Below are 734 nucleotides of genomic sequence, written 5' to 3'. Positions count from 1 at the left end.
ATTAGTTTCTCTAATGCAGCAGAATTGCAAGTATCATGGACTTCCTTTGGAAGATCCTCATCAGTTTTTAGCTGAGTTCTTGCAAATCTGTGACATTGTTAAGACTCATGGGGTTGACCCTGAGATCTACAAGCTTATGCTTTTCCCTTTTGCTGTAAGAGACAGAGCTAGGACATGGTTGGACTCACAACCTAAGGACAGCCTAAACTCTTGGGAAAAGCTAGTTAATGCCTTCTTGGCAAAGTTCTTTCCACCTCAAAAATTGAGTAAGCTTAGAGTGGAAGTCCAAACCTTCAAACAGAAGGAAGGCGAATCCCTCTATGAAGCTTGGGAAAGATACAAGCAATTGATCAGAAGATGTCCTTCTGGTATGCTTTCAGAATGGAGCATCATATGCATATTCTATGATGGTCTGTCTGAACTGTCCAAGATGTCATTGGACAACTCTACAGGTGGATCTCTTCATCTGAAGAAGACACCTGAAGAAGCTCAGGAACTCATTGAAATGGTTGAAAATAACCAATTCATGTACACTTCTGAAAGAAATCCTGTGAATAATGAGACAAATCAGAAGAAAGGAGTTCTTGAGATAGATACTCTGAATGCCATATTGGCTCAGAACAAAATATTGACTCAGCAAGTCAATATGATCTCTCAGAGTCTGTCTGAAATGCAAGCTGCATCAGGCAGTACTAAGGAGGCCTCCTCTGAAAAAGAAGCCTATGACCCTGAGA

The 734-nt window shown here is 40.9% G+C and overlaps 1 non-coding gene across 1 annotated transcript; it reads right to left on the bottom strand.

The window, feature by feature from the left end:
* Positions 1-268: 268 nt before the first annotated feature.
* LOC148547676 (small nucleolar RNA R71) lies at positions 269-376 on the bottom strand. Its single transcript, XR_015897659.1, has one exon. It is a non-coding gene; the product is annotated as a small nucleolar RNA R71 (small nucleolar RNA).
* Positions 377-734: the final 358 nt, after the last annotated feature.

This window comes from Arachis ipaensis, chromosome B8 (genome assembly GCF_059453495.1).
Source record: "Arachis ipaensis isolate K30076 ecotype BB chromosome B8, ASM5945349v1, whole genome shotgun sequence".
Lineage (NCBI taxonomy): Eukaryota > Viridiplantae > Streptophyta > Magnoliopsida > Fabales > Fabaceae > Arachis > Arachis ipaensis.
Note: the sequence above shows the minus strand (reverse complement) of the source record. Positions and strands in the feature narration are given on the sequence as shown.